The sequence below is a fragment of the Galeopterus variegatus genome, unplaced genomic scaffold, assembly GCF_000696425.1.
Source record: "Galeopterus variegatus unplaced genomic scaffold, G_variegatus-3.0.2 Scaffold1598, whole genome shotgun sequence".
NCBI lineage: Eukaryota > Metazoa > Chordata > Mammalia > Dermoptera > Cynocephalidae > Galeopterus > Galeopterus variegatus.
Window position 1 is genome coordinate 77,660 of NW_007727709.1, and position 11,063 is coordinate 88,722.

Sequence of the window (11,063 nt, forward strand, 5' to 3'; positions counted from 1 at the left end):
AAGGCTTTGGGCCGGCCCGGTGGCGCACTGCTACAGTGCGCCGCTTGGGAAGCGCGGCGGCGCTCCCGCTGAGGGTTCAGATCCCACATGCAGACCGGCCGCTCACTGGCTGAGCGAGGAGCAGGGGCAACACCAAGGGTTGCGATCCCATAGCTGGTCCCGGTCTGGTGCGGGCGCAACACTGAGGGTTGCGATCCGTTGCCGGTCACAAAAAAAAAAGAAAAAAGGCTTTCACATACATGATATTATTCAAGACAAACAATAATAGCAAGATTGGCCAGGCAGGCATTTACAAGTGTACAGATTAGGAAACTAAAGCTCAGAGAAGTTATATTCATAATTTTCACCCTGGGGATTGTGACTTATGAGTGTATCCATGAAAGCAATTTGGTCGACTGACCTCCATGAAAAAAAGGAAGAGTAGGAAATATAAGAGCATGTTACACATACTAAGTGTTGTTTATAAAACGTGCGTGTGTGTTCACATGTACCTGTGTGCCAACTAGGTTAGGATATAAAATATACTTCTTACTATGGGTCATGGTTAAAGTGATACGATCACCTGGTTTGCTGAAGGTTAATTAGCAGAGCTTAAGCACTCACTACTAATTAGAGTGGAGGCTGAGAAGCAGAGGTACCGAGGTGGGAGGCAGCTGGAGTCTGGGGAGGCATGATATAAATCTCCGCTGTGCCAGAGTGGGCCCCAGGGAAGCCAGGTGCTCTAGGGAAAACCAGCTGTCGGTTATGGTGCTGGCTGTGCGAGGTGTTATCTGTTGTTTTGGAGAGGTCTCAGCTATGGCAGCTTTGTGTGGAGGGGCTGAGGGCCCTGCTAGGGTGGGTTGGGGCCCCCAGTTTGGGACACCACTGTGTCAGGGCAGGCGTACCAATTTGTACATCTGCGTGTGCCAATCCTGTGTAGCCTAGGGCAATGGCTCCCAGAGTGTAGTTCTGAGACCAGCAGCATGAACATCACCTGTACACTCGCAGAAATGCAAATTATCAGGTGCCGCCCCAGACCTCCTCAATCAGACACACTAGCAATCTGGGTTTAACAAGCTCTTTTTGAGAATCACTATCCCAAGGATGCCCTGTTTGGCCTTCTGCATTTGGTGTGTCTTAGAATATCTAGGCAGGGCCTGGCCTAAAATTAGTCTCGCTGGTAAATGGAATTGCTGGGATTGCTAGGCCTCCAATCCAGGCCTTTTGATATCAGGTCCAGCACTCTTCCCATTACCCACTCAGCCCCTGTTTACCTGGCACAGTCACACACAGAATTCAGGTGTGAAGAATGCTGCATGGACCCTTCCTACTCTGCATGCCTTCCACACTGTGGACTCAGCTGCACTGTTTTCATCGACATGGTACAGTTTTGTATACTGCTTGAAAATGTTCTCAAGTTGCATGTGTATACAAGTGTGCAAACTTGCACATATGAGTCTGTTCTGCCTTCTCTGTAGACAAGTGCTCCTGGGGTAGAGTCTCTGCTCCAGCTAGTGCTCAGCTCGGTGCTCAGTATACAAACATCTGATCCAAGCCCTGACTCACTCTCTAACCTTGGCCACGTAGCCCGCCCCAGGCCGAGGTTCCCAAACACACTCATGGCCCCTATAACCTTGCGGTAACCTTGATGCGCCTACCCAGCACCTGCCGCCTATTTCCTCCCTGCGAGACTCCTACCTGTTACTTAATGAGAGAGGAGCTGTGCGTGGGTGCTGGCTCCCGGCAGTGACAACCTTTACCACCCCACTTCCTGTGTTGACTCGTATTGTGCTGTCGGGTCCCTGGTGCCTGAATGAGCTGTTAACATTCACACTACTTCCCACTGCTGTCTGAAGCTCAGTTTCCACACCTGTAATATGGTAATAAAAATACCCAACACTTAAAAGACTATTCAGAAGATAAAAGAAAATGATGTGTGTGAAGAACTTAGGACAGTTCATAGCACATGGTAGGAACCTAATAAACAGCCTATAAGAGGGTTTGGGTATAGTTTTCCCTTTACGTAGCCAGGTAAGTGCCGTGTGTGAAGAACTTAGGACAGTTCATAGCACATGGTAGGAACCTAATAAACAGCCTATAAGGGGGTTTGGGTATAGTTTTCCCTTTACGTAGCCAGGTAAGTGCCTGTCCTTTGCAAAACAGAGTCTCAGAGAGGGTTGCGTGGTCCTGCGGAGAGACCCCCGGATTTGGTGTCTACAGAGCTGACTTTAGACCCTGACTCTGCCAACTGCTCCCCTTGTAATCATGAGCAAAAAAATAAAACTCTAAATGGGCTGGCCAGTTAGATAGTTGATTAGAGCATGGTGCTGGTAACACCAGGGTCCAGGGTTTGATCCCTGTACTGGCCAGCCACCAAAAAAAAAAGACCCCCCAAAATATGGCCAGGGGTGATGCCAGTACCTCCTGCACAGAGTAGTTTGAGGATTACATATAATTAAGCATGAAGATTAAGTAAAATATGAAGATTAGGTAAAACTAAAGAACTGCAGGGCTGTGTAGGTTGGTAAATGCAACACAAATATTATCGTGATTCTCCTTGAGTGCCTAGAGGGATGCCCAATCTTCCTGGGCTGACAAGGTGGGGATTTGTCAGCTTTTTTTTTTTTTTTTTTTTTTAAAGGATGACCGGTAAGGGGATCTCACCCCTTGGCCTGGTGTTGTCAGCACCACGCTCAGCCAGTGAGCAAACTGGCCATCCCTATATAGGATCCGAACCCGTGGCCTTGGTGTTATCAGCACCGCACTCTACCGAGTGAGCCACGGGCCGGCCCAAGGTGGGGATTTGTGGAGCTCTGTTCCGAACTGTTGGGAAAGACCCAAAGAAAGAAAACAAGGTCTCTGCTCAGGTCAGAGAAAGAGAGAGGGACAGAGTCCAGGTTAATGAAATAAATAAGGGGGAAAAACCTAACCCATTTCCTGCAGCAGTGCCCCAAGACTGTGAAACAGTTTTATTTTTCTGTGGAATGTGGAAAATGAACTCTTAAGACATGTGATCATATCTAATATCTGGAACAAACAGAAATGTGATATAATCCATGAACTGCAAAGTATAATTACTAAGAAAACGCCCCCTGTACCCATACCCAAGCAGCCACCCGTACCCAAACTAGACACAAGCAGCCACCCATACCCAAACTAGACCCTTGGCAGGTCCACCATTGGTCATGTAGATGAGAAGCCTAGAAAACAATTCAGCCTCAGTTAGGCTGCCCATGGGGGTGTGGATTCGGATCCCACATAGATGAAATAGAAACTATTTGCAAACTGAAATAAAATTTGGGCTGCCTTTCCTGAGAGGGTCTCCGCCCATCTGATTGTGACACACAGGTGGAACCCCTGACATCTCATCTTTAAAGTCAACAGATCAGGGGTTGGCTGGTTAGCTCAGCTGGTTAGAACACAGTGTTTATTAACACCAAAGTCGAGGGTTTGGATCTCCATACCAGCCAGCCACCAAAAAAATAAAATAAAGTCAACAGATCACAGCTTAGGCATTGCCCTCTCTATACTGGGGATCTAGACTGGCTTTATGGGTTTGAAGATCATAAGATCATCTTTCCTAACAAAAGCAGTTATTCTCAGCATTCTAAGGCAACATTAGAACTCATGGTCAGGAGGTATTTACCCATATAGGGTAAACTGAGTAAACCATGAAAGGTCAGTGGCTGAGACACATGGGCCCTGGGAACCTGTAGTTTATCACAGCATCTAGAGAAAAGGAAGGGATATCTGAATGGGCCCAGGGTGCAAGAAGCACTAGCAAGTTGAGGGACTAGAGAGGATTCCAGGTGACGGTCACAGGTGCGTCTACCCCTTAAAGCCCAGGTCAGCCACAGAGAAGCTGGTAGGCTGCCTTCTGCTGCCCCACCCCATCGTAGCTGAAGCTACTGGCCAGAGCTTGCTGCTGCTGCTATTACTAAAAAGTAGTCCTGAGCCTACCCTCGAGCCCTCCTTCTGGACCTGCAACACATCATGGGAAATGGACAACTGAGAGTGGGAAGAATAGGAGAGGAGAAGACCGCCAGAGCAATTCCTACCTTGTCCAGAGCACACTCCCATCTCCTCTTGCCTCCTCCCCTCTTCCTCTCATCGTCATCATTATCATCACCACAGCCACACCCACCACACACCGAGTGCCCCCAGATGTGCCAGGCACAGCATGATGCCTTCCACACATTTTTTCATTCAGTCCTTGTCGTCTCCCCCCGCCCCCCACCACCATGCACCCTCCCCTCCAGGCACATCCTGCCTTCACTCTCTCCAAACCTTCCATGTCCAGCTCATGTCTTGCTTCTTCTGTGAGGTCTTCCCTGATTTTTGAGAAATGAAGCAGAGTTTGTCTTTGACCTGTCAATATTTTCTATCAGGACTAGGACAGACTCAAGAATGGCTTATGTATGTTTCATCACATCACCAGATGACCCAATCGGAATTGCGGAAGTTTCCCTTTATAGGCTGAAACGATGGCTCAGAACCATGAAACCAAAATCTATTAGGCGTGTTGTCAAGGGGAGTGGAGCTCACAGGCAAGACCATCTTAACTGCAGTTATATAAGCATGGAGTCTTGACAGAGGAAACTCATATCTCCCTATATTTTGTCCTAGTTGGCTAATGTCTGGACCATTAACCAGAAATCACCCAGAGGTCAAAGAACAGGCTGACGAGGGACCAGAAACCAAGTCTTGGAAGACTGGCTGAAGACACTGGGACGTGTGGTGAAAAGATTCGTGAGGATGTGATATCCATCTTCAGAGGGAGCTTATTGGAAGAAGAGCTGAACGGTCTGGACAGAAGGCACAGCCAGGACTCTAGGGATGAGTTGCAGGAAGACATATTTTGAGTCAGCATGAGGAATAAGTTTCTAATCATTAAACCATCCTACACAGAAACATGAACAGAGCAAGTTTCTCACTCGTGGTGACGTTTGTCTGAAATTGTGTGGCCATCTAACGAGGATGCAGCGACAAGAATGTTGCATTTCTGGGGGTGGGAGTGGGGTGAGAATGGATCAGTTTGTCTTCCAAAGTCCTTTTCAGGGCTGGTCGATTACCTCAGTTGTTTGCAGCGTGGTGCTGATAACACCAAGGTCTGGGGCTTGATCCCTATACAGGCTAGCTGAGAAAATAACCAAAAACAAACAAAAACAAGTCCCTTTCAATTTCTAGATGATTCTATATGCTATATTCCATCCTGATCAATGTCCTTAGAGTAGCAAAAGCTAGACTGAATATGCTGATGGATTGGAGGGGCAGGAATGTTGGGGGTGGCGTGGTTGGAAGGCTGTGGAGAGTCCACCAGCAACCTGGGGACACGGAAACACTGGGCCAGCTTCCTCCCAGAAGGTGTTGGCACTGGAAGTGCTGGTGAGGAACTCCGGCCCTTTGCCTTGGGATTTTTCCTCCTTGACAGCAATTTCTGAATGCAGTGAATGGAGAAGAGAGGGAAAAAAGATCCCAATAGCACAAAGAAAGGCTGAAAACTCCTCAAGCCGTTGAAACCCGAGAAAGGTGCATCAGTTGGGGTGAGGTAAGGTCTATAAGCCAAGTGTGTAGGAGAGAAAGGGGGAAGATGACTATGGAGGAAAAGGTGAAAGAGGGCACTAGAATGGGTAGGATCCCAGCAAACGACGATGTGGCTGGATGGCGAGGGTGACAACAAGGGTAGAGGAAGGGCGAAGAAAGAGCGTGCCATGTATGGGTGCCTCTGAGTGTGCAGTTATTGTTTTCATATCATTGTGGACCAAGATAGGAAATGCCCTCTCCTGGGAGAAAAAGCACACAGATGAGACTTAGAGGGAGGGATTGACCATCGTCCACAAAGGGGCTTCTAAAAGAAAGAGGCCCTCAGATAGGGCAGAACCGAGGGAAAGGAAAGGGGTTATGTGAGCCTGTAAGAGTGGCAGCCCGTTGTTGTAAAGAAAGCACTAAATGTGGAGTTTCAAGTCCCATCTTTGCCACTAGTTAGCTGCGGGGTCCTGGGTAAGTGACTCTCCCTCTCTGGGCCTCACGGTCCTGCATAAAAATCAGGGGTTAGACTGAATGGTCTCTGGAGTATGACGTTAATAATTTATGTGCCAACCAAGTTAACGTGTAGCTAGAACGTCATTTTTGAGTCAGAAAATGACACTGCAACTATGTTTACGTTGTGCTTTCTTTTTTTTTTTTAAAGATGACCGGTAAGGGGATCTTAACCCTTGACTTGGTGTTGTCAGCACCACGCTCAGCCAGTGAGTGAACCGGCCATCCCTACATGGGATCTGAACCCATGGCCTTGGTGTTATCAGCACCACACTCTCCCGAGTGAGCCACGGGCCGGCCCTATGTTGTGCTTTCTTTCGGCGATTTCATTTTTGTCTTCCGGTAATGTTTTAAAATTCTAACCTATCTCTTCTGAACTTGAGCTGGAAAGGGAAAGGGTTTTGCCCCTGCCTGGGCAAAATAATGATGGCAAGTAGGTCAACCAAGTGCCTTGGTTTACCCAGGATTGAGGGGTTTCCCAAAACAAGGGACTTTCAGTCCTGGGCAAACTGGGATGGCTGGTTACCCTAGTGGTGAGAAAGTTGAAGGTTTGGAGGTAGCTTTGAGGAGAGGTCGCTGGAAGTGCTCTTCTCCTCTTCCCTTTCTATCTGGAGTTTCCCTCAGCAGCCTGCTGACTTGCGTGGTGATTTTACTACAAGTGTGAGTCCCTTATCAGGGGTGTAGGGAGGAGGAGTGAGGGGCAGCCTTCAAACTAGTCACAGGCCCCAATTGAGACGACTGTTGCCAGGAAAGAAGCTGAAATGCTTGACTAGCACCGATGCTCTGGGGGATTTTCCCTTTTTCTTAAAAAAAAAAAAAAAAATAGAAAAGACCCAGTGGAAAAAAAAAAGTGATGAGTTGAGAAGCAGGCAGTGGGCCCTACGCAGCCCCAGGAGACAGTGCGTAGCTCATTTGTTTAAATTTGCAGCTGACGGCTGCCACCTCTCTATAGGCACCGAGCGGAGAGCCTCTCAGCATCAGACAGTGACCAGCCCGGCAACTCACAGCTGCAGCCATGAACTACCCCTTAACCCTGGACATGGAATTCATGGAGGAACTGGTGAGTAGGCACAGGTAGCTCCCCGCCAACCAGGTCCTGTTCGGAATTGTAATTATCCTGTGTGTGCCAGGATCCAAGGGAAAGGGAACAGCTTGGGAGATCTACCTTCCTCCTGAGCCCCACCCCTTCATGGTGGATCTGTAGAATCTTGACAGGCTCATCCACTCCTGCTTTTTAAGATTTTATTTTCCATTCCATGGAGGAAGTCATTAAGTAGAGCTCTTGTCATTAACAGACATCCTTTTGAGGGAGTTGGAAGACAGGGGTTCCTCCTCTGACTTGCTATGTGACTGGGAACATGATACTTTGCCTCTCCTTCTTCATTAGGGGGATGCTCTCCTGATTTCTCAGGGCTGGAATAAGGGATTAGACAGGAAAGCACTTTGGAGGTTTTCTTAATGTCAGGAGGCTGGCATTGCTAATGGATCCATCAATGTATAGTTGTTCATCTCTTGCTATATGATTATATCATCAGGGCACTCCATTCTGTGTTGGATGGAGAAGTTGGGGACCTGATCTTTGCCCTAAACTTAAGGTGTAGCCAAGAAGAAAAGAATCACTCACTAGAAGCCGCTGGACAATGATTACGTGCTAAATTAAGGAAGTGTGAGGCCAGATGGTAGCAAGGGAGAGGATCCCAGGAGGCCTGATTTGCAGAGCATGGGGTGCTAAGCTGGTGAAAGAACTCTGTGTTAATCCTAGAAATGTCTTAGAACATGTTATGGCCTCCCTCAAAGGACTGGAATCTCTAGAGTAAGGTATTCTTGAAAAGGTTTCTTGGGTGAGCTAAGAAAATGGTCCCCAGCACCACGCTCTGACACCCACCCAAATCTCTCCAGTGAAGCATAGTGGTTCCATTGACTTGGTTGTCATTGGGCTCCCAAAAGATGTGTGTGGGGAGCAATTCAGCCAGAGCGTCCCTGTGTGCAGGCAGCAGAGGATGGTTGTAAGGGTTTCTTGGAAACTTCTTCATGGTCTTTTTTCTCTCTGGGGAAAGGACTTTTCTCTGAGCTGCATTTTGGGCTAGAACATGAAGGATCCAAACCCTGGCTTCTACTAGCTCTTCTGACCTAAACTCATCCTGAAATGTTGTCCGACTCCTTTCATCTCCGCTGGAGTCTGTTTCATAACTCCACCAACTGTGTTGCCAGACTTGCTTGGAGAAGCCTACCTCTCACTTGCCCAGATCCCAAAGCTTGGAGGTAAAGTAGAACATGGGGAAAAGGTAAGACGAAGGGCTAATTACCCAAAGTCTAGCCTCTCAGATCCAATCCTTAGTTAAAATCAGAGCCAGACCATCCATCTCATCAGGGCCAGCTGCATAAATTTGTGGGACCCAATGCAAAATGAAAATGCAATGCTGCTTGCTGGAAAATATTAAGATTTTCAAAATGTCAACCGCAAAGCACTAAACCAGGCATGGGGTCCTTCTGAGTGCAAGCTCTGTACAACAGCACAGGTGGCACCTCCATGAAGCTGGCCCTGAATCCAATCCCCGAGTCTGTGCAATACCCCAAATCAGACTAAAAAGCCACTGCCCTGACAAGGCAACATGCTCCCAGCCACTGGCCTCACCTGATTAGGTTACTGGGTGTCCTCCTCTGTCTGCAGCTTCAAGCTGACCACAAACCCTGACCCAGTTGGATATCTTAGTAACCACCTGGAGACCTGGCCGGTCTTGGCTTCTGAGAAACCTCAAGAGTTTCCCCTAACTGCATGCCTCACCTCACTTCATGACCTACCAGAGAGAGGTGGAGGCATGGGGCAGGAGGACAGCAGGGCATGTCCCATATCATTAAGAAAATCTGCACCCCAGGGAGAGAGATCTTGTGACTTGCTTCGTGTTACACCTGAAATGAGCGGTCCTCCGCCAGGCATCCAATTGTTCCCGAACCCTTCAGTCAGGGTCTAGCAAGGAGCCCAGGAGTCCTGGGGCCATCTGGGCTCTGGAGTTCTTCTTCGACCTGCAGCCAGTGCCCCGTCCTGCCTTCACGTCCATCCTACATCTCCTCTCTCTGGGCTGTTGCCCTCAGAAAGAGTCTCTCTCCACGCCCACCCACTCCCTGCAGGGCCACGAGCAGCATTGGCAGACTGCCTCACAGTCTGCACAGAGTCCCTGGGATGACAGAGCAGGCAGCAGCGTCTTGCATGTAGTAGCTTCCCAACATGTGTTTATTGGCTTGTGACGCATGAAAGGTCTTAGTTCACCATTTCTCTCTAGAGTTAGCCTGGCTCCTTCTGTTCCTTTTGCTTCCTCTTCTTCTCCTTTGCTTCCTCCTTATCCAAGCCAAGTATTGGCTTACTTTTCTAGAACACTGGGTGCTACACTCCAGTGCTGGGTTAAGGACTAGGGGCTCTTGGCCATCAGCCAAGTGTTGATCATCCTGTATTCCCTTCCTCCTTTGAACTCTCAGATCTACTCTCGCCCCTTAAAACATCCATTTTCTTAAGGAGGGCTGCTAATTCTCATGAATGGAGGGTCCAAACAGAAAAAATCTAGATGGCTAAGAGCCAGGAACAAGAAAGAGCCAAGTCCCTGGGGTGGTCATGCTGGGGACCCATGCCCTACTGGGAAGGCAGATGTAGGCACTCCTACAGGAATCTTGATTTGAGAGCCTCCTCCCAACAGAACAGGGCCTGGGCTGGGGCACCTACAGAGGCTGGTCGTAAACTACAACTCCAGCCCCACCCTTTGCACCAGCCAAGAGGGGAAGCTACTATAAAGCAAGGCAAAGCTGGTCCAAGCTCCAGGGCCTGCCTTCCCCTGACCCCTCCCTGCTGATGATCATCACAAACCAGAGCATCACAGGCTATGGAGCCCGTCCACATGTACCACCTCACTTCACCAAGAAGGTGTGAAGAAGAGGAACCAAAACCAGCTCAGGCTGTTTCTGGGCTTTACCTTGGGGGAGGGAATGATCCTTCCCCCCAACCAGGTCAAAAGCCCCAGAGGAACCCCAGTGGAGGAAGCCCCAACTGGGGAATGGTTAGAGGGGTCAGAAATGAGGGAGATGCCCGAGGCCAGCCTGGGGAGGGGTTGGCATTGGGGCAAGTCTAGGTTCAGGCACACAGACTGCAGAGTCCCCATAGGAACTCTTGCCTTCCCTGGGGACACAGGCTGTGGCTGATCCCACTCCTCTGGCAGAATAGCATAAAAGTAGCCATGTGGGGCTGCGAGCTGGAGGCAGATCATGCTGAGAACCAGCCCCCAGCAGGGTGTGACAGAGAATCAGAGCATCTGGGAGATGTGAAGGGGAGGGCATTTGAAGGCAAGGTCCAGCCTCCTTCTTCCCAGGGCAGGAATCTCTTCCCACGCACTAGGGCTTAAACATTCCTCTCCCTCCCGAGGACCCCGTCCCACTGCCTATGAGAAACTTACCTCTCCTTTGACTGACACACCACCCCCTCCACTTGTGCCCATTCCTCTTGTCTGACCCCTGGAAGCTCACACCATGGTTCATTCCTGCCTTCTTGACCATGGGGTTCTTTCCAATGCTTGAGATCACTCACATGGACTCAAGCCTTCTCTTCCCTAAACTCTACACCTCTAATACCTGAAAACTTCCTCCCAGGGCAGGCTTTTCCAACCCCCTCAGCAAAGTGTTCACATTTGTCCAGACCAACCAAACTGGGTTGGTGTTAGCTGCCCACCTGCAGGTTTCTGTTCACCTAAAGTAACCGTAGTCCTGTGGCAGCCACGTCACCCCTGATGATTCATCTTAAGCTACCAGTCAACAAACTCCTGAGTCTTTTTCTCACTAACTGTTGTTACCAGGTCTTCCCAAACTTGTCCCTGGACAGTTAATGTTTTAAACTGGAGTCCAAGGGCCAGCTCATGGCTCACTTGGGAGAGCGTAATGCTGATAACACCAAGGCCACAGGTTCGGATCCCATATAGGGATGGCCGGTTTGCTCACTGGGTGAGCATGGTGCTGACTACACCAAGTCAAGGGTTAAGATCCCCTTACTGGTCATCTTTAAAAAA